Source organism: Phaenicophaeus curvirostris, chromosome 2, assembly GCF_032191515.1.
Source record: "Phaenicophaeus curvirostris isolate KB17595 chromosome 2, BPBGC_Pcur_1.0, whole genome shotgun sequence".
Classification (NCBI taxonomy): Eukaryota; Metazoa; Chordata; class Aves; order Cuculiformes; family Cuculidae; genus Phaenicophaeus; species Phaenicophaeus curvirostris.
Window position 1 is genome coordinate 75,312,480 of NC_091393.1, and position 21,980 is coordinate 75,334,459.

The following is a 21,980-nucleotide window of genomic DNA, read 5'->3' on the forward strand; positions in this document are numbered from 1 at the left end:
GAAGGAACAGTGCTGATCACTGATAACCAGTGCTACATGGTTATCACCTATAACGGACTTCCCTGGGATGGGGCAAAGCAGGTGTATGGTGTGAATTTATTTCTGGAGGCGCAGAGTAATTTTCCCAACTGGGTAACACTGAACACCTTGTTTAAAAATAGAGAGAGGAGCCTGAATCAGCAGGTGCAGGGAATGTGAGGTAACCTTTGTAAAACTTTTCCACTGTGTCAGACGCTGCGCACAGACAAAGGGCCACACCTGCGGTTTTACTAAACTGTCTCACCTGATCTGGCACCACTGGTTACTAAATGACACTGGTAAATTTCATCCCTGCAAATCCTACCAGGAATTTCTTCCTGTATGTATCAGCAGTGCCCTTTGATCAGAGTGGCTGGGACTCCCGAGCAGCTCCTGGTTGTCCTCATCTCCAGCAGCACCCCATGCTGTGAATGGTCTGGGCAGACCAGTCAGTGCCAGGTCTTCTGCAAGAGTAGCTTGGACTTGGTGTTGACCTTGTCCCATTTATCTGAGTTATGTAAGATCTTCCCGTATGGGCTGCTGGCTACGTGACACCTAACTATTTAGGCCAATGTAGTCTGTGACAAATGTGACTGTTGGTTTTGGGGAGGGAAGCAGGCAGGCTTGTGCTGTGTCAGACCCAGGCGGGAAGGGAAACAGCTGGATCCTTTGCAGCAGGGTCACTCCTCAGCTGACACAAATTTCCCTGTCCTGCTGCTTGTAGGAGATGCCCAATTTCAGCTGAGCTCAGCAGTCCTGCACCCAGGGCCTCTTTTCAGCACAAGATCTACTTTAATAAATCAGCGTGTTCCCTCTTGACCATCCTGTTTAGGGCAGGAGGGGAGAGAGGATGAGAGGGTAACTTGGAGATCTGGGTTCTTTGCCTCTCCCTTGCGGGTTCAGAGTTGGGTTGGGATTTCCCTGTGGCTCCTTCAGAGACAGCATAATTCCTGCTGCAGCTTCAGTTTGCATTTATGCCAAAAGAGCCAGTCCAAAGAGCAGGGACTGTGGCTGCTCGCTGGGCTTCAGGGTACAAATCCCTAGCAGCTTTGGAGGCATGAGCCTGGGATAGAGTTGGCAGCAGATGGGAGATTAGGGCTCGTGGTTAGCATTGGGGCAATTGGAATAGGAGCAGCATGAGGAGTGTACAGGCACAGGGAGCTGTGATCACAGTGGTGCTGCCACTGGATTGTCTGCAGAAACTGGTGACAGATTTCATCCATGTTCTTCTTGCCCATCTGCCCCATTAGGGAGACATTCGTCCTATTTCTAGGCACTGGCAGGGAACAAAACATTTCAAGATGAGGCACGGGCTCCTCTCCTTCTTCTGCCTCTCCCTGTGTCATGCTGAGGGTGCTCCATGTGTGACTTTCCAGTGCTTCTAGTAATGCAGTGGGTGACTTCCACACAGAATGTCCTAGGTCCTTCTGGGTATGCCATACCCAAAACTAAGAGGTGCTGTCAGACTTCCAGTTCCCTTTCTAGGTGCAATGTATTCCTGCCCTCTGCTTCGCAATGCCTTCAAACTGCAGCAAAAATATTTGGACTAAGAAGAAGAAAGGAAAAAGCATCACTGAGAATAGGTAGTCTAGTGGCAAATAGAGCTCCTGCATGCAACCTCACATAGCCATGGCTATGGTCTGACATGGTCTCTGCCATGACTTTGCTGTGTATCCTGGGCATATCAGTCTGTGAGGGGTCACATTTCTGGACTCCAGTACTAGAGGAACGGGAAGCCAGGGTGTGTGAGCTGCCATGGCCAAGTGCCATAGATCTGCAGAGCACTGTGGGGGCCACAAGCAGCTTTCTGATATGAACAGATGCTGTGGTGGCTTCATATGGGATGGCATCTAGTAGATGGCATATATTCATAAGTGGTACCATAAGTCTGGCTGATTTTCTTATCTCTTGTAAAGCACATTCTTTCGTAGGATCTATATCCAATATGTTGCTGCTGTTGAGGTTAACAAATAGCTCCTCATGGTCTCTGTCTTTCTTGGCCAGTGGTGGGTGAACATCCATCCTCACTCTCCTCTTACCTGGCTGTGCTTTGATGTCTCTTTTACAGTGCATATGCAGGTCCAACACATGTGGAACCCCTGGCTGGACCCTGGGGCTGGCTACTCAGGGCATCCTCCTTTACACAGGGGGTTCAACTGGAAGACTGGAAGAGCTCACACTGCTGTGAGCTGTTGATGGATGTTCCTCCTGTGTGGGGTTTTCCTACAAAGGAAACATCTTAAAGCATTTGCAGAGCTTCTGTGCCAAACTTGGTATCAGTGTTGAGCTCGGCCTTCAGCAGCACTGTTTCTCCTTGCCATCCTTGAGACCACCCTTTCACCCTTTCACCTGAGGCATTAGTTTTGGATAAGTCAGGTCCATGCCAGCCATTCTGTTTTTTAAATGGCAAAGTGATTAGGGGAAGCCTATCTGAAATAGGAGATGCCATACTGTAAGAAGTGAATTTGCTAGTGTAACTTCATTTTAAGTGATAAGTAAAGCTGCGTAGCCTGAACAAAAATGCATTGTAAGAAGACACCAGGTCCCCCTTGAGAATCCTCATGAGTGACAGGATATTTCTATGATGTATTTACAGCAACCTTGGACATGCAACACCCCAGTAGTGATGTATCGTGTCAAACTCGGCATTGCTAGAGTCTTGGTCCAGGAGGACAAGTTTCTACATAAGAAAAATCTTCTGCTGCAGAAGACATCTAAGGGATGTTTGAAGGTAAGTTTCTTCCTCAAAGTCCCCCTGCAAGGCCAGAAGTGGAGGCTCTGCTCTGGACAAAGGAGATTGTTTAATTTGCAATGATGTTGCCATTTCTTTACGTTGAAGCCTTCAGACTTCAAGGCCGCCTGTCAAACACCTTTCATCAGGATCAAATTCTCTTGAGCTGGAATTTGCCTCTGGACAGAGTGAGAGCCACTCCCAAATACCACTCGTCCTGATTATGCCCTCTGTGATGGTGGCACTAGTATTGAGGCTCTGTAAGGAGCCTCTTGCCTGTGTTTCCCTGAGAGGATATGCGTGCAGCCCTCTGAAGTGTGGTCTAAAGCAAGTGTCCCTGGATGTACTTCTTGCCTCTTCTGGGCTTGCTGCTTGTAGGAGGTGAGGAAGGAGCTCTCTGAACTCGTCATGATCAGGGCAGACTGGGGCTTGCTGGCAGCACTTAGGCAGGATCTCCCTGCTCACCCAATTCATCCATGCCATAAACATATGCTGTTATTAGGTGATTATGTTGCTGTATCTTCATTGTGTAATTAGTCACATGCTTGTAAACAATGTAAACAACCCCTAATGGGCTGGTAACTTAATCATTCAGTAATGACTTCTAATGTCAGGAACTGTCCACACAAAGCAGCAGCTCCTTCTATTTTTTTTTATTTTCTTATTTTCTGTGTTGCAAAATCAGCTAACATCTTTGTTTTCTCATTTTTGTAAAACTCTGCAGGCTATTCTGCTGATAAGCCACTTGACTTGAGTGGATTTACCCACCAATTAATTCATGCTACTGCTGATACTTAATTCTTTTTTAGAGACATGTAGCAAGCATCTATTATGTAAAAATTTTATTCTATTGTTGATAGTCATGGATGGATCCTTGGCCCTATTCTTCTGCGACCTTGCTATTTTTGAAAGTCTTTTTCAGGGTAAATATTTAGGCCAAATTCTTACTTGAGCAGGAGCTGGTTTGCACATAACAGCATAGATTTCAAAATGGCTGTGGCAAAAACTAGATCTAAAAAAAACCCAAATCAGTTTGTTTTTCACACATTCCTAGTTTTTATTTAAACACATGTCCAGCCCAAAGAATTACCAAGAAAAGCTTGGTACTGTGAAGTCTGAAGGCTTAAATACTCAGTGGCAGACATGAAAGCTTCATCTTGCCATGTTGGATTTTAATTTTTCACTTTTAAACAAAGCTCATGTAGTTTTTTTGAGCCTGATTTGTGCTTTTGGATGCCCGGGATTGCCATTATTGTTTTAGAATTGTGCTTACTGTCTTTCTGGTGTGGTTTTTAATCAGTGATGTTTCCTTCTGCTGTTGACATGGGGAGGGGAGCCTGGACCTTCTGCCGTCTTTCCTCAGGACTGCCTGTCTGCTTGGTGTTTTGCATTTCCTATTGTCACGTTGGAAAAAAGAGAGCTCGAGGACTTTTCAGAGCTTCAACTTCTAACTATAGCCATGCTCCTACTTTTGTGTAAAACAGACCATGCCATTGTTTTCCAGATACATATGTGAATTGCTGATACATATCCTTGTCATTTTGGGTTTTTTTTTTGACATATTTGTGTACTTCTGGAGTGAGGTTGCTGTGGTAGATAACCAGAGGAAAGCAGTTCTGTTTGGGAACGACTTTCAAAGCTTCCTAATTAGCTCTCAGTCTGTGTTGGGACACAGCCACGGTATTTCAGCTATTCTGGCAGAAAGTGGTGTGTCACATTTCCATTTTCTGTGTGTGAAATATGATTTTCAGACTGAAACTTATACTTCTCAGAGCTGGAGTATGAGTGGTGCATGCTAGTGTTTGTGCCTGGGGAAATGGCTCAAAAGATGCCTGGATTCAAGCCCCTGCCCAATCTCATTTTGAACAAAATATCTATCCCTGCTTATACACAATCATGCACAGAGCTTGGGTGCTCCCTCTGGCACTGACTGCTGCTCCTTTCTGCCCCCACCAAGAAAAAAGTGCATGTGCATAGGGGAGGAACAGCTGCGCTGTATCAGACCAAAGGTTTGTGGAGCCCAGCAGTCTGTCTCCAACGGTGGCTGATAGCGGATGCACAACAAAGAGCATAATTTGAAGGAAAATGTATAGTGATACGTCTCCCAGATGTTCCACAGCCTCCTGCAATTTTTACTTTGTGGACTCCATGAGGCAGACCTTGTATCTTTGTTGAGATTTTTTTTACCCCATGCATTTGTCTTGCTGTTTTCTGAAACCCTGTAAACTTCTAGCACCCACAGCATCCTACAGCAAGGCCTTCTACAGTGTAATTGCCTGTTGTGTAAACAAACACCTCCTACTGCCCATTTTGCTCACCACTCTCATTTGATGCCCCTGGTTCTTGTAATAAATGTTAACTATTTCCTCAGATGAGTTTTCACTGAGGCCTATCTGCCTCTCATGTTTTTGGTTGCAAATAAACACACTGTGGTATTATCTCACCCTAAGGAATGGAAGGGTATGTCCTCATTGGGCAGAGATGTGAATCTGCCTCCTCCTCTTTTATGTGCCCTCTAGGCCCTTTCACACAAATCTAGGGGCACAATGCAGCTGTATGAGCTTAGGGTTTTTTTGCTGGCTAGTACGAACAAAAATGCTTGGAACCTCTACACCTACAGGAGCAATTCTGTACTGGTTTTGTATGTCCTCTCATTAGGTATGGAGACCCCAGTGAAAGCCTGTACTCTGTAGGCAGCATTTTGTATCAGAGCATGCCTTCTGCCAACAAAGTCTTACCAGACATAGATCCTAAGACTGCAATGCATATGGTCTAGTACGGAACACAAACACATTCTTAACTTAAATCCACATGTGATTAAATGCCTTTTGAATGTAGCTTTACTTCATGTTTTTTGCTAGATTCTGTTAAAGGACCGAAAAATCCCAAATGCTGTGTTTCTACTTTACAATCCTCTCCTTGTGCGGCAAAGCTGGCATGTATATTGTTTTTCGGAGTCCTCCACATGGCCACTGACACCTAATGCAGGAGTTGCCTGGATGATAACCAGCTTTATTAGCTGTTTTACATAAACAACAGGCACCCTGGGTGGTGCTGGATCTTGCCTGAGCTACTCCATGGCCACCCAGCCACTGGCCTTCTCCAGCAGGAGTTTATGGCATTCCCCTGAAGCCCCTAGCCAACCCTGAAAGGCACCCTGTGTCGCCACAAGAAGATGTATTCCTGTAGTTGTAGTTCCCAGTCTGTGTGCCACTGCACTGTGACATGCTGCAGGCAATGTGTTTTGGCAGCAGAGGAACGGAGGCATTCCCAGGGTGCCAGAGATGCTGCACTGCTGGTTGCTCAGCCCTACTTGATGCATTTTTGCGTAATAGAAATTGTCTGTCTGTTATCATGCTGGAGATACGATGCTGCGATCATGGCAGTTGCTATAATGCACGGCCTGCCTGCTTGGCAGTGTAATGCATGCTGCTTTTGTTCAAGTTCACAAGAAATATGAATTTGATAGGTGGACTGTTCTCTGGATAAGGACTTGGTTGGATGGTCACATCCAGGAGTGTAGTGGTCAATGGCTTGATGTCCAAATGGAGATCAATGAAGAGTGGAGTCCCTCAGGGGTCCATAATGGGACCAGTACTGTTGAATATTTTCATCAATGACATAGGAAGTACGAGTGCACTCTCAACAAGTTTGCAGATGACACCAAGCTGAGTGGTGCAGCTGTCACACCAGAAGAACAGGATGTCATCCAGAGGGACCTGGACAGGCTGGAGAAGTGGGCCTTTGTGAACCCCATGAGTTTCAATAAGGCCAAGTGCAAGGTCCTACACCTGGGTCAGGGCAATCTGTGGTTTCAATACACACTAGGGGACAATGTGATTGAGAGCTGCCCTGTGGAGAAGGACTTAGGGGTACTGACGGATGAAAAGCTGGAGATGAGCCATCAGTGTGCACTCACGGCCCAGAAGGCCAACTGTATCCTGGGTTACATCAAAAGAAGCGCGGCCAGCAGGTCGAGGGAGGTGATTCTGCCATTCTTTTTGGCTTTGGTGAGACCTCACCCAGAGTACTGCGTACAGCCCTGGAGCCTTCAGCACAAGAAGGACATGGAGCTATTGGAGTGGGTCCAGAGGAGGGCCATGAAAATGATCCGAGGGCTGAAGCACCTCACCTACGAGGACAGGAGAAGGCAGTGGGGTGATCTCACAGCAGCATTCCAGTGTTTAAAGGGGGCCTATAGGAAAGGTGAGCATGGACTTCATGGCAAGGCCTGTTCTAATGGGATGTAACGGTTTTAAACTAAGGGAAGGAAGGTTTAGACTGGACATAAGGAAGAAACTTCTTACAATGGAGGTGGTGAAACACTGGAACATGTTGCCCAGGGAGGTAGTGGAGGCCCCATCCCTGAAAATGTTTAAGGTCAGGTTGGATGAGACTCTGAGCAACCTGATCTAGTTAAAGATGTCCCTGCTCCTGCAGGGGGTGTGGACTAGATGAACTATAAAGGTCCCTTCCAACCCAAAGCATTCTATGATTTTATGTTCTGGCGAGACACAGTGCTTATGAAATTTTAGCACACTGCTCCATGAGATAGTCTACCTGGGAGTGAGAGGTGCCTGATTGTACCTTGTGTCTGGAGCTGCTGTGAAGGTGTCCTTTAGAGCAGACTCTGCCACGTGTTGCTGCTTGGGGCTCTTATAAAGGTGTATAGTACATGTAACATACAGAGAAGTTTTTTTTATGGCAGCTGAGGCACAGAGTGATTCTGGTGGGGCGTCCGTGTCCATGTCCATGCTTCCCTCAGTAATGCATTTCTTGCGACTTGGGCAAGTGGGAGGTTATTCACAGCTCAGTGCCTACCAGCATTCCCGACAGCTTAATTCCCTCACAGAATTTTCCACTTCTTATGTGAAGCAGTTAAAATAGAAAGGGAGAGATGGCAGCACTCTCTGGGACAGGGAGCCAGCACAGCTCACTGATTTCTTAGTGTGCTGAGGGTAAGGAGCCAACTAGATCTGGTTTTTCCCATTGCTTCTTGCTGTGGATGCTTTCCATCTGCTGCAGGGGGTGTGAGCTGCAGATGAGTGGGACTTTGGCAAGGAATTGGGCAGGAAGTATGTATCGCACAGAGGACTTGACTAAGCAAAGGGGCCTCGGAGCTAGCAGCAAGGGCCAACTTGGTTAGATCTTGGCTGAGTTTCTGGTTGCCATGTGGACCTGAAGAGTCATGCCTGCAACCAAGTGAGTAACACTTCCAATCACGTATCTGGGGCATTTCAGCCCTTGTCATGTTTTTAAGCAAACCCATGAGTTTATGTTTGATTATTTGTCATCTGAAGTAATACGTTTCTCTTGCCTTCTGATGAACTCTCAGCAGTTTGTTTCTTGGAAATCCCAGTGCATCAAAGTAAGAGTTAACTTGATTTTCTTGGGACATGTTGATCACTTCATTTACAGTCTTATGCATCACTTCTTGTTGCTGGCCTTAGAAGACAAACCTCGTTCTTGAAAACAGGTAGCCACTGGAAACAGGATTTCCCACAAAAAGTCAGCAGCATCCCTTGCTATTCTTGTAGATGTTTCCCACAGTAAAAGTCCATGGCTGAAGCAGGATAGGAAGGCAAGCACACAGAGAAAGAGAGTGCAACCAAGGTGAATTGCAATTTCCATTCAACCAGAAACCTTTAAAGTATTTGGGGCTTTCTAAACAGGAGTGTATCAGACTCTTCCTTATTAAATCAGCGACACAGGAGAATGCCTTGTGTGTTCTTCACAGGGATTCAGCCTCTTCTTGGCCTATTGTCTAAACTTATATCAATGACCTTTTAAAAGAGCAGCTGAAATTCAGTCAGACACGATTAATAGCTACTTTGCTCATACTTGACAGACGTGCAAGGAAAGAATGAGGATGTTAGCATGCCAGCCATGTGAACGAGAACTTTGGCATGCTAAAGTATTCTTGACTGGTTCTGGTGGTGTCTTAAACCAAGGGACAAACCACAGCACAACCCGCAAACAATGTTCTAATGCTTCACAAATCCTGAGGTGTTTTGAATACTTCCATCTCATAGTGGCTCCCACACTTGGCACCATGGAGGCCAGGTGACTGACATACACACAAAATCCTCTTCAGCACATGAGAGCTGTCAGCTACTGCATAGTGACACTTGGTGGCACCTGGAACGAGCTTTACCTGGCTGCATGGAATGTATCGGACAGGTCTAGCGATGTAGCACATCTCACTAATTGCTAGCAGTCTCCCATATCCCATGCACATTGTCAGTACCAATGATCTGACTTCCAAATATTTTCAAAGAGCGACTTCTTAAGGTTCAAATAAATCAATTCTCACCCTTTTTAATCAGGCTTCTTATGTATGTGAGCATTATATGAGTGTGTGTATATATATATGCATATATTCCATTAGAGATATATGACGTCATTTTCTTTACAGATATTTCTCCAGAAATGAAGGCTTGCAAAGTCCTTAATTATCATCTTGTGCTGTTAGTGTTGCAGTGGCTCATCTATCAAGTTCAGAGTCCCATTCTGGAAATGCCAAGCAAATCTTCACTAATGCCAGCCTCCTCCCCAAAGAGAAAATATTTTAAATGAAGTAGATGGATAAGCCTGAGAGAGAAAATACAAAAGGAAATTGTTTGTCTAAGACCACACAGAAGGTCCTGGAGAGTGCTAGGAAGGGGACTCAGGTGTTCTGACCCTCAAACCAGAGCTTTAGCTACTTGGAAAAGCCCTATTACCCTGAGTAATCCACCAAAATCTCCAGAGGCAACCTTCATTTTCAACTTTGCCTTGAAAGTCAGAAAAAAGGCCATTCAAAACAAGTGAGTATTTGGCAAGCAATTTGCATAATGTATTTGTTTGGGAACATTTTGATCCTCTTGTGGGCTGCCAGCAAAGCAGATGCAAGGTGGAGTTTTTGATTAATCCACACACGAAAGAATGAAGAGTTTGGTCAAGTGAGGATGGGCCTGACCAGGTGGCTCTGTCTGCAGGCTAGGATGACTGAAGCTAGGACTTTCTGCTGGGTGAAGTACACAGTTTAACTGAGGGTCAGAACAGAGGAGGAAAGCCTGGTTTATTTGTAGGGAATTTTTAAATCTCATTTTCCAAAGGAAACAGTGCCTATTTGGCTGTCCCTCCTTCCCTCTTCAAGTAGCTCAGCAATATGTCAGCCAGTTTCAACCACATCTGAAAGAGTAGTAGAAATTTCAAAAACAGTAACTTCATGGCAGTCAAGAGTAGATGAAGTGGTGCAAACCAGAGATTTCTGAAGAAACAAAAGAACTTAGCTGTTGTATCTTCTGTTAGACATCAGCTGGCCACACCATCACCTTGTGTGAACATGATCTGCCCACGAGCAGATCATGCTGTCGATATGCACACCATGATTGTCTCTTGCATGTTGTGGGGCAAGTATTAATGCAGCAGGTGAGAAGAAGATTTGTGCTATCAAAAGACACCCCTTTGCCCCCAGGAACTCTGGGCTTTGTTAGCCCTGTTGCTCAAAGGGTAATTTGTTTCCTTTATGTGTGGGCAATGCTGAGGAATAGCTGAGCTTGGCTGTGAGCCTGGGAGTCCCTGTCTCCTGTGGGAGTGAGTTCTAGCATCCAGGGCCAGCTCCAGGGCATGGTCTGTGTCCCAGAGATGTTCCTCCCTCCATTGTTCGATGGTGGTCTCAGCCTGCTGGGACATCATTGTCAGTAGTGGCCAAAGTGTATAATGAGCAGAGAGAGAGCTGGGAAAACAGAAAAAGTCTACCAGAGGAGTAATGAATGATGGCCTCAACCACCCAAATAATAACTGCCTGTTTGAAATACCAACTCAAATGAAAACAGGTTGGACAAGCTTCTGAGAGCACTTGGGCCAACTATACGTTGCTTAGGGCATGCTGAGCACACCACACACCTTCATTAAGCAAGCACTGGCCACTAGTGTAGTGGGAGAAGCTCTCAATGCCAGGGTGTTCTCAAAGGCATCTGGGACATCCAGCCCATCTCACCACAACAGCTGTCAGGCACCACTAAGTGAGGACATCCAAGGACTTTCTAAGCAAGAGTTACGTGACTGATCACCTGAGCCACAGGGACATATCAGACTGGCCGGGCTACTAGTCCATGTGAGCCTGAGAATCTGGCTATTAATTTCAGGGGCTGGGATCTGATCCACAGTTGGAAGCACAAGCTCCCTGCAATGAAGTCTCTGCACCCAGGGCTGCCTTGTGCGTGGCCTTTGCGTGCCTCATGTTATCTGATAGTTCAGATAAAAGCCCAATTCCCCTTTAAACTTGTAAGCGCTTTATAAATTATCAGAGGACTTTAATCTCCCTTCTTCATGAGATAAAGGGCCTTCTAAACCCCAAAGACTAATTGAGTGGCTTTGGTTGTTTTGTTTTAAGTCCCTCTTCAGAGGGAAGCAGGCCGGTCACCCTGAGACATGCCTTCCAATGTGATCTCAGCTGCAGTCGAGTTCAGTTGTGGTGTTGGGGATGAGCCCAAGCAAAAAGATTTAGTTGTTTTTGTTGCTCAGAGAGGAAGGCATGGAAAAAGAATGGAGCAAACAGTGGGTACTGATTTACCCACCTCTACACTCCTTTAATTTAGCAGGGGCATGGAAACTTCACAAAAGCCTGCTGTTGCTGCCTCTGCTGTCAAAATTGCCCAGAGATGTTTGCATCTTTAGCTAAGCTGATCCATAGCTATTCATTTAGCAAACTTCTTTTGGACAGGGTGGATCTTTCTTGAGCATTCACTGTGCTCCAAAGGGAGATGAACATCAGGCATGAGAGAGTGGCCTCGGGAAATCCTTTTGGAGGGTTTGGGCCATCCATAGCATTCCTCTCATGGCAGGAGACAGAAAGATCCCACAGCACCTGCACATCCACTCAAAGCAGCTGGTATTTCAAGCAAACTTATGATCTGATGCCTGGGAGCTGTCTGTGGAAATTATCTGATGAATAGTTTCATAGAAAGAACAGCAGAGATTGAAAGAGAGAGGAATGAGAAAGTCAGAAAGAGAGAGATGTCCAAAGCAGGGTGAGATGCAACAGAAAGGAATTACTCTGCAGAGAATTATGTGGTGGGGACTTGGCAAAGAGAATTATTCAGACCCTATCCCCCAGAGTGGAGGGAACGGTCTTCTGGTGCCACCTCTTTCATCTTCAGAATTTGCCCCCTGCCTCCTACACAGCCATCCTGACTTACAGCATCCAGTGTAACAAAGTGTGGTTGCTGTGATGGCAGCTCCCAGCACTTGGGGCAGCCTGAGGACGAATGTGCTCCTGTTTGTGGCAGGATAACTATTTGTAACCCCTGCAGAAAGGCTGGACATCCTGCATAGTGCAACGCTTACACTGTAGGGAGCTCCCAGTCCCATGCTGAGGCTCAGAGGAAAATAAAGACAGAGGACAGCAGTCATTGAAAGACAGGGATAAAGCATTGGATGATGCTAGCATTAACTCAGGCTAGAAAAAAGCAGTCCATGCTGGGGATTTCACATGGCATAACAAGGCATCGTCACACTGGAGTCAGATTCCGTTTTGAGCAATAGAAGACGAAATCCCTCAGTCTACCTCATATACTCAAGGAAACTAGAGGGGGGCCAAACCACCCCCGTGCCATGAAAGAACTACACAGGGCATTGGTACAAGACAGGAACAGGCTGAGACAGGCTGGAGAGCTTCATTGGCAGAACAAACAGCCACACTGTCACAGACTTGATCCAGATCCTTATCACAAATTTAGGTAACACTTTCAAAAGACGAGTAGGGAATTAAGAAGTGTGGCTTTAATGGATGCTAGAAACCAAGAATGCAACGCCAATACTGGTTTTACAATTTTCCTTAGCTTCCCACTCTTCCACTAATCTCATCAAGAACTTCTGCCGCCCCTTGTTACATGGAAACTAACAGCCTTTACCCCGCTCCCTTCCTGCTGAGGAACAGGCTGTGAGAGATGGGGTTGTTCAGCCTGGAGAAGAGAAGGCTCCGAGGAGACCTTATAGCAGCCTTCTGGTACCTGAAGGGGGCCTACAGGAAAGCAAGGGCATGTAGTGATAGGACAAGGGGGAGTGGATATAAATTAGAAGGGGAAAGATTAAGACCAGACAGTAGGAAGAAATTCTTCATGATGAGGGTGGTGAAGCACTGGAACAGGTTGCCCAGAGAAGTTGCAGATGCCCCCTCCCTGGAGGTGTTCAAGCCAGGTTGGATGGGGCCTTGAGCGGCCTAAACTGGTGGGAGGTGTCCCTGCCCATGGCAGGTGAAGTGGAACCGGATGATCATTAAGGTCCCTTCCAACCCAAACCATTCTGTGATTCTATGCTTGTTTTCAGTCTGTGCTTAGCTTGAGGTTTGATGTGTCTCTTTCAGACCTGAAGAAGAGCTTAAGCTCCTGACAGCTTGTCTGTCCTTTCCCAGATACACCAGCTGGTCTAATTAGATCACCCCACTATTCTCCTAGAAACCTTGCTGTGCTCATAAGGAAGGCAGGAGAGGAAAACGCTCCTATTCCATCTCCCACCCCATGAATACCCATCACTCTGGATCATGATTCTTTTCCTTTCCCTTGCTGTATCCGTCACTAACAGTGTGGCTAGGCATAGTTATATATAAATATTTAGTAGAACAAGGAAGACATGGGCACAAATATCTTGGCTAACATCAGAGGGTACAGCATTTCTGTAAGGCAACAGCCCTATATTATTATTTTCTATTTGTGACATTTGCTATTCCAGCTCACTGTCATGGCTAGAGCAGGGAGAAGGGAGTCAGGACAGCTGGGTTCCTCTCAGTACTCTTCATACAACTTATCTGTTGTCTGTGGGAAATTTGCCTCATGTCCTGTGTCTGCTTTCTTCTCTGCAACAGGAAAAAGTAATAATTATTACCCAGCTTCTCTGGTCTTTTGAGAGGTGAATTCATACACATAAAGTGCCCAGGCTTCCTTGTATAAAGGGTGATAAATACATTAAACGCTGTAGTTTACTCTGCTTTCTGGACTACTGATGTGAAAGCTGAATCTGGAAATCTGGACCTCCAAATACTCTGAAAGATGCAGTTCAGCAGCTCTTGGTGGAAAGGGCCATGGCCTTTCCTTTAGCCAGCTTTCCTCTCTAGAGCTGAGGATTGCCAAGAATGTGCAGGTGTCTGGGCTTAATCTGCTATGGCCAACTCTTCTGGGAGAAGAAACACATGAGCTGCGGTCTCCACTCTGCCACATCTATCCAAAAGCATAACACCTAAGACAAGAGACTTCAAAATACCCTGATTCCTCTCCTGGGTGTCTAGGTCTCAGAGGGAGGATCAATATTTCTTAGGTTTAGATTTAGACTAGACATAAGGAGGAATTTCTTCATGAAGAGAGTGGTGAGGCACTGGAACAGGTTGCCCAGGGAAGTTGTTGATGCCCCATCCCTGAAGGTGTTCAAGGCCAGGTTGGATGGGGCCTTGGGCAGCCTGATCTAGTGGGACGTGTCCCTGCTCATTGCAGAGGGGTTAGGACTGGCTGATCTTTAAGGTCCCTTCCAACCCAAACCATTCTACGATTCTATGATTAGCAATAAAGGTTAGAAACATTGTCAAAGCTCCCCGGTGAGGAAATGATAGAATCAAGGTTGTCTTTACATCTAGGATTTAACTTCCTGGTGTGTAAGGAGATCAGATGCTATAGATATACCATCACGTTACATTTTATCTATGGGTTTTTCTGACTTATATAGATCTCAGGATTGGGGAACATGAATTAGGCATCTCTAGGGAAGGAAACCAGAACCGTCTGTGGAACACAATTTTGGTCATGACAGAAATCAGAAGGTGTGTGAAGTGAATGAAGATAGGGTAGGCCTGGCAAGGTTTTTCAGCTAATGTTTGGCAATTGGGACTGAGTGATTTGTCAGGACTTTACAAGGCAAATGCAGAGGGAGTAAAAATTCTGTCAATGCCTCCTACTTCAACACACTGATATGGAAACATGCAGATGTTCCACTGTAGGACCAGCCCAGTCTGGCACTTGGAAGCTATGTGTGGTCATTTAGTACACTCAGAAAATTTGCAGCATGGAGGCACCAACTCAGACAAATCTGTTCTCTGTGAGTATCAAGCTCATAACAAGATTGAACTTCAGGGATATTTTTCTTGGGGACAGCAGAGACATATTCTTGGCACCTAGGTGCTTCTCTTGCCCAATTTCAAGCTCTTGCTTTAAAGTGCAAACCCTCAGTTAACCAGTTGTAAGCACTGTGGGTTTCTTTTTTTTGTTTTAATATGGATAGAATAACCTCTTTTTCTTCTTGTGTTCTGAAAATAGTCAAAATCCTTAAAAGTGCGTGGGTCTTTCTTTTTTTTTCTTGAGGTGTTGTCTCCTCATTCCGCCTCCTCTGCTCCTTCTATTTCTTTTAACAGTCTAAGGCAGATGCCTGGTCTGGAAAATGTCAGTTGAAGTGGTGAAAGTGGCAAGTTACAAGCAATTGAAAGCAGGAATGGGAGAGACAAGTCAAATAGGTGCTAGTTCTTCTGTTCTCCAGAACAAAGCAGACCAGCCCAGAGCAAAACACAGTTATCTCTGCATCCCAGAGAAAACTTTGGGGATGCTTTCCTCCATGGAGTTCTGGTTTGCCTCACTACTACCACATTACCTTTGCCTGTGTGCCTCCACGTTTGCAGCTCCTTGCCTGGGCTGTGCCCCAGCAGCCCCCGCTGTGGACTTGGAGCTTCTTCACCACCTTGCTGAAGTGATTTTCCTTCCCATTCCTTTCCACTCCTTTCCCGGAATAAGCTTGGTCCCTGGGTTTGCAAGCAGAGTGTTTCCTCTTCATGCTGCATAAAGCTAGCAGGCAGCTGTGGCCAATGGCCTGGTTGCTTTTTGCCAATCTCATCTCTTTGGGAAAAGCCCAGAGACGAGGCCTGCAGGAGGCTGTGATTCATTCTGTCTACAGCTTTTAAAATAAGACCATTTCCATTGTCTGAGTGCTGGGTAGGAGAGCACGTCTGCACTGGAGGCTCTGCTTGGACCCAGGCTAAGAGCACATGTGCTCTTTGTGCGTGTGTGTGTGTGCACTCTTGGGGCTGCTAAGGGGGCTTGGGCATTGTGATCTGGCATACAGATCAATGTTATGCCCTGGCCTCACTGTCTGTAAGCACTGAGTGTAGCAGCACTTGTACATGGGATGAGATGCTGCCACCCACCTTGCTACTGCCAGGAGGTGGGAGTGAGTGGTGGGGCTGGGTCTTCCCCAGGGATGCAGTGTGGGACCCACGGAGAGCAGGGAAAACAGGCCATTGCCTCTGTATTTCTGGGCAAGCAGCTCCTGTCAAGCAAGGCATTAAGTAACAGCTATGACTGCTGCTGACTGGTGTCGAAAAGGTTGATGTTCACAAGGAGGGAGTGATGAAGCAAGCAGGCAGAGCAACAGGAAGCAGCTGCAAGGCAGGTGAGCATCTCTGCACAGCCTGCTAAATGCATTGCAGTTGCCTTTCCATGTGAAGCACTCCAGTAATGGGATGGCCAGGTGTGTGTAAATACATAAGAGATCAGGCATCAAATCGCCAACAGTGTCTATGGGGATGATAACGCCCCTCCGGATAAGCAATGTGGCACACATACTTCTTAGCATAGCACCAGGCTTTCAAACACATGGTGCTCCATCAGCAGCGTGTCCATGTATAGCCCTAACTTGGGCAGTATTAGATCTGACAAGATAGGAGGGATACATAGAGGGGCTCCACAGATTTCTCTCTAGTAGCTAGACTGGACTTGTATTCCTGATCCTCCCATTTCCCCTTTGACTCAGTTCATGTGATATTTTGAGCTGATACTAATACCTGTGTGGCAGTGCTGTTTTTTTTGTTGCTCATAGCCTTTCTACATCAAAACCAGTGTAAGGTGGGAAGAATTTGGGGTGAGGGAGCCTGCTCTCTTGGGGCCCCTCCAGCCCTAGGAAGCACCTTCCTTTGATGTGAGTGTTTTCAGTGTCACAATGTCCACGGGGCTCATTCTCGGTGGGTAAACAACATAACAGGAGCTTGAACTCAGCATGCATGTGTGCATCCACATAAGCGAAAATGTGTGCTTCAGGGCTATCTTTTCTAACCCACTTCTCTTTGTATACATCCCTTGAAACACAGCCCTGCTTCCCCAGCTCTGCCCCTCTATTTGTTGCTCTTCCCTCCACCTTGGACACCAATGGGTATCTTTTCTTCCCACCTACTCACCTCCACTATGCCATTTGCACTCTCTTTACTACCAAGAAGAAAGCTCGTGCACATCCTGCCTGCTCCTCCTGGCCCCCTCTTGGCACATGTACTTCCACAGACCATCCCCCACTGCATGCAGACCCCTACCTCTCCCACCCTGCTCCCATTGAACATCTCCTGCTTTCCTCTCCTACCCCCGTGCCTCTTCTCAGGCATGCACACAGTCTTCCCTCCTTGGCAGTGATCAGAAAGTGGGCCAGAAGTCATGGATGGGTTTCAAAACCGCTCCGTAAGTCCTGGATCCTTTGAAGCCTAGCAGGAGCTCCCGGAGAGAGTCAAGTCTTTCTATTCTCATTAGGATTATATGCTTTCAGGTCAAACAGCATACAGTTACCAACCCGTCCAGAATGCTTGCCAGAATATGGAGTTCGGAAAAAGCAGAGTAAGACTTTTAAAAAAATGAAAAAAATCTTAGACAGAATAGCCCGGAGGCTCTGCTCCTGACAGCTGATGTTACTGTATAGCTTGACTCTGGCAGGCATTGCCAACTTGCTCACCACAGGCTCCTCTTCTCAGCATGGGAGCCAAATTGGATGGAGGTGCTACTGTAATGTCATTCCTTCACAGTTTGCTCTGGTAGTGACTTTTAGCTGGGGACACGTGCACGTGTAGCATCAGGGGATTCCTCCTTCTTTTACACTCCTTTTTTCTTTCTGACAGTTAAAGACCTGCATTGTGCAGATGTGATTCTCCCTCTAGTTTTTGGTGGTGGGATCCTGGACCCTGTATGTACTGTTTTATGTGGCAGAGTGAATTAGTACGTCTCTCCTTGTTGTTGACTTCCACAGACCACTGAGGAAAACTGCAGCCCCTTGATTTCTAGCCTGAGGGGTTTAATTTATATTGCTATAAAGGTCAAAACAGTAAAGTGAGAAAAGGAAAGCTGGAGAAGAAGAGCCCAGTTCCCTGGGATGATCCTAGAGGAGGTCAAGGCATGTTTGGCTGTAAACTATAAGCTCTTTTAGTCAGTCTGGGATACCACACACTGTCCCTCCCACTGCCCTACGTGCTCACCTGCATTGATCTCTCTGTGATTTCATGTTAGGAGGCAGCTGGGCACCTTTGGGAGAGCCCAGCCTTCCTCATCTAGCCTGGCTTGCAGCATGGAAAAGTCTCTAGCAAGAGGGCGGTGGTGCAGGCGTGTGTAATTTGGAGAGGAGAAGCATGGTGCCTCAGGGGCTGAGAAACGTGCTCAGGTCACAGACACCCTCCTCCTCCATGAGAAGCACCAGGAGTGGGCACGTTGCACACGCAACCACCAAAGCTGCTGCTGGGCATAGGGCGGGATCACACCCAAACCTATTTGTTTTTGCAATACAGAGGTGGAGACTGAATGTAAGGGGAAGTCCTACTTGTTCTCTTCTGGTGAGGTGTCCTGCAGCCATACTGCTCTGTGTGCGTGGCTCCTGGCAGCAGCAGCCCTGCCAGCCAGCACTTCAGCACCACTCCTGCTGCCCCTTGGACGAGTGGGATTCGCTATTGTCCTCGGTAGGAGTTGCGTATGATTAAATATCCAGCTATTTCAGGCTAAGCTGGCCTTTATTATTGTCAGCCTAACAGTGGAATTGAGACTTATAGGGGTATGGGACGTTCTTCAAAAACAACATTTCTATTGTAGGAAGCATAGCCACTGTTACACCACTTCTGAAGTGCTGTTGCTAACTCATCCCATCTCCCAAAACGGCAAGGACAGCATTGGCCACAATAGCTCTCTGCATAGACTGATGAGTGAGCCTTGTAAGGCCAGATACCCTGGGACGGATTCTGCCTCGCTTCCAGTGTGGTCTTTTAAGGCTGGGGATACGTGCTCGAACCTGGGGGATCACCATGCTCCTCTAACTTCTTACCAAGCTGCAGCACCCAGACACCAGAGCACAAAGTGCCTGGGAACACTGCAGTGCAAGACAGAGGCTTTTCTGAGTGTACTAAACATGTCTGAGTTTTCCACCTTGCTGAACTGAGCTGAAAGGGCAGACTGGGGAACGGAGGGGGCTGTGGGAGCAGCTGAGGGGCTGTGAGAGGAAAGCAACAGATCCTGGATGCCTGGGAGGATGCAGGATGGGGACAACCAGAGCAGGGCTTTTGCTCTTGCTGCTGGAGGTGTACAGCAGCGGTTCTGGTCCCAGCCTCTGGAAGTGGGCAAATCCCTCCTGGTAAGTGAACTCCATGCTAAATGGAGGCGTGGATGAGCACTTACAATCGGTCGAGTGCCATGTGTGAAAACTGCCAGGCAAATGCGAACTTGCCTTCCTCTGCCAGGCAGTTACAGTGCACATCATTACGATCCTTTGCAAAAAGGGGTGCAGCAGGATTGTGGGCAGAGCGCTCAGCTATAAGGGTTGATGCCAAACTTGGCAGATAAGCATCTGAATGAGGAATCATCCAGATGAGGAACTGTGCAATATGAGGGCAGAAAAGAAGGAAGCAGACAATGTGCTCTGTGGATGCCTGTCCAGAAGAGCCTGCCTCACTGTTAAGTCTAGAAGCAAAAACCTGGTGTGCCTGACACAGGAATTGCTTGGATATGAGGAAAAAAGTTCTGCCCTCTCTGCAAAAATCACGGTGTGATATGTCTGGCTGTCAACCCTGTGCTGACTCTGTCTGGAACTGACCAGGGAAGTGTAAGCATCTGAGACAGCTGGGCTAGGGGAACAGAGGAGCCAAGGTTCGCTTCTAGCTTTCAGCACAGTGCAGAAGACAGCCCTCCTCCTCTTCCCACCCCCACCTCCTTTCTCTGATGAGCAGAGCAGTGGGAATGGGCTTAAAGGCTGTGTCAGCCCAGCCTTGATCTCTATGTTCACTTCACATCTCTTGTGACTTTGTCAACACAGCAGGCCAGACGCTGTCTCTGACGACAGGGCTGCCTCCTGGGCATCTGAGCAGAACTGAGTGGAGGTGAGAAATTCCCTGTGGGAGAGATAAGCAGAGGTCTTCCCTCATGTCCCATACCCTGCTCCCCGCCTCCTGCAGCTGCTAATGCGAGACAGGGAAGAGCTCTGGGGACAGGATGAGGGAGATACTGGGGAAGAAAAGAAGGAGGGAAGGAAGGGAGGAAGGAAAGGAGGAAGGAGGGAAAGAGGAGAGGGAAGGGAGGAAGAGAGGAAGGGAGGAAGGAAGAGAGGAAGGGAGGGAGGGAGGGAGGGAGGAAGGAAGCAAGGAAGGAAGGAAGGAAGGAAAAGGAAGGAAGGAAAAGGAAGGAAGGAAAAGGAAGGGAGGGACGGTAAAGACTGCTTTCTGTGGTGGAGGTTGCATTTGACCTAAGGCCATAGCTTGGTGCTAATGAGGGAATTTACCTCTTCAGCTAGTTGGAGAGCTCTGACCCTATGCATCAAGGCATGACAGGATTTCAGCACCTCACTTTAGGCATTCACTATGTGAATTCCCTTTACCCTGATCTCGCAGTGCCTGGTCATGCTTTTTTCTACTGCAAAGGTTTCCATGTGGTCAATTCAGGACAGGGAAAGAGATGAGGTCTCAGGAAACGCCTTTCCACAGTATTTATATGCTGCTGTGATAGTGAGGCTGCCTTTGAGGCCTTTCCTTGAGGGTCCTGCTCCTTGCCTGGAGCAACTACTGCACACAGTCCATCGCTCCTGTGTGCAGCCCAAGTCTTCCTTGTGACAACATGACAGAGGCATCAGTCAGGGAGTGTGGGCTCGAGCTCCAGTGCTTTCAACACTTGCAGTCCTGGTTTCAATGCTTGTAAATGCTGGTCAAGAGTGCATGCAAGGGCTTTCATCAGTACAGCCTTTTAACAGCCTGAAGTAAGAAAACACTGGCTTCTTGGAGCAATGGAACAAAATTTCGAACAGCAGCTCTCTGGATAGGTCAAATCAGTGCTGCTCCACCATGTCACCAGGCCCAAACTTCAGAAGCCAACACAACCCAGCAGTGTCCCACAAGTGCCAGTAATGGGGAGAGTGCAAAGTCTCCCCAGCTGGGGTAGACAGGGTCCGAGAACTGGACAGGGGCCAGAGATCATTCCTTGTGACCTCTGCAGGACATCACCCACGTCACGAAGGACGTCAGCTCCAAAACTGCTGATAGGAGCAGGGATATTTCTGTGTGGAGGAGTGTGCAAGGGGACATCTCAAAGAATATACAGACTCAGCATCCCTTCTCCTCCAGCCTTCCACCCAGGACCCTGTGCTGGGCCTGCCTGAAGGGATCAGGGAGCTGGTTTTACAGCATTCATTAAGTGGAGGCAACAGAAAGATGGTGGAAAAAGACAGAAGGGGCTGTGGCCTTCCAGAGCGGTGGGAGAGCTGGTAAGCTGCTTGGAGACAAGTCCACCTGAGGGCAAAACCCTTCTGTGTAGCTAGGATCACTGGTTTGACCCTTGAGGACATCACCTACCTCTGCAGCTTATTTGGGTGGTCTGAAATGGTTGCTTCTTTCCCAGACGAGTGTAGGAGGGGGCAGTATTTCTCACATTCAGTGTGAATTGTGACAATAATAAAGCCATACTTAAGCATGGACTCAACCACATTTTAATTACCCCCAAGGTCCTGGCTCATATAGACTAGCCATGCAGTTAAAGACTTCTCTCCTACCAGCTAATTGATCTTTACTGGACCCTTGGGCAATCTCTCATAGGTGTTATTTTAAATATGCAAGCTCAAATGATCCCTATTGCATGCCACCTGAGGTCACTAAAATTGCAGCAGGGATATCTTTGTGTACTGTGTCACTTCAGGGAAAATGGCCAGCTTGAGATTGCTCACTGTGAAAAGTGCCATCTTTCTAATTCCATCAAAGGGGAGTGAGCCTGATGTTCAAGTCTTGCCTTTAGTCTCGGCACAGCTGCCTCTGTTTTGCAGGAAAATATAGCCATGCAGGCCTCCAAGTGCTTCCTAATGAGCCTAATTTCTTCAGGGGTGAAAGGAGACTGGGCGCCTTCCAAGCCAGGATGTTAATGGGAGTAAGCATATGGCGTATATGTGTAAATTATAACCCAGCTATGTGCTAACATGCCAGCACCTTCCTGGCCCTGTTTTC